Genomic DNA, 818 nt, shown 5'->3' on the forward strand with positions numbered 1-818 from the left:
TTAAAAGGCCTAGCCTACATGTAGTCAGTATGTGAAGGCATTTATTTCCAAGACCTGAATCTGAATTAGATCATCATACGCAACGCATGCATCTCCTGGGCTGTAGAATGTGGGAAGTGGTATAAACAAAACACTGTAGAGAGTACATGGAAATCAGAGTCTCTACACAGCATGGAGCACAGATGTGATGAGTCCTGACTGTGACACCAAATGGCTTTGTAAAGTCCCGTGCTGCCTGTTTGTTAGGAGAAGGCTTCGAGGAGCTCTAAGCAGCACTGCCATCCAAAATAAATAACAGGAAGAACTCTTGCCTAGAGGTGCTGTCTAGAAAGCCTTAACAACCCGCCTGTGAAATTAGGAAGCTGGCAATAGTAATTATTTCCTCAGAAGAGAAAAGGGGGTTTGACGGGTATTATACTGCAGTAAGTACTCATTCTGAACACCGAGGCCAATTTCAGTGTCTAACTGGTTAATTATATGTAAATTCAGTAGGTATGGATGTTCCATTTTCTGGAACTGTTATTTTTTTCTGTCAAGTGTTAATGGATGTTGGGGGAAAAATATCTTAAGCAAAGTGCTATGTAAAAAAAAAAGTCAATGAGCAGACCTTTCTAAGATTGGGAGTGCCGCAGGATACCTCTAATTACCAGTTCGTCGACAATCAGCAACCAAGTGAGAGTGCTTGTGTTCACTTTTTTTTTCCAGAGTTCTCCAGTGCTTTCTTCACAGCATCTAAGAATCGTGAAAACAAATATATAAAATATGAAGCACAGTCAATCCATCAGGTAAGAGAAATCCTGAGTATTGTATGCATCCTG

This window comes from Buceros rhinoceros, unplaced genomic scaffold, assembly GCF_000710305.1.
Source record: "Buceros rhinoceros silvestris isolate BGI_N320 unplaced genomic scaffold, ASM71030v1 scaffold4233, whole genome shotgun sequence".
NCBI classification, from domain to species: Eukaryota; Metazoa; Chordata; class Aves; order Bucerotiformes; family Bucerotidae; genus Buceros; species Buceros rhinoceros.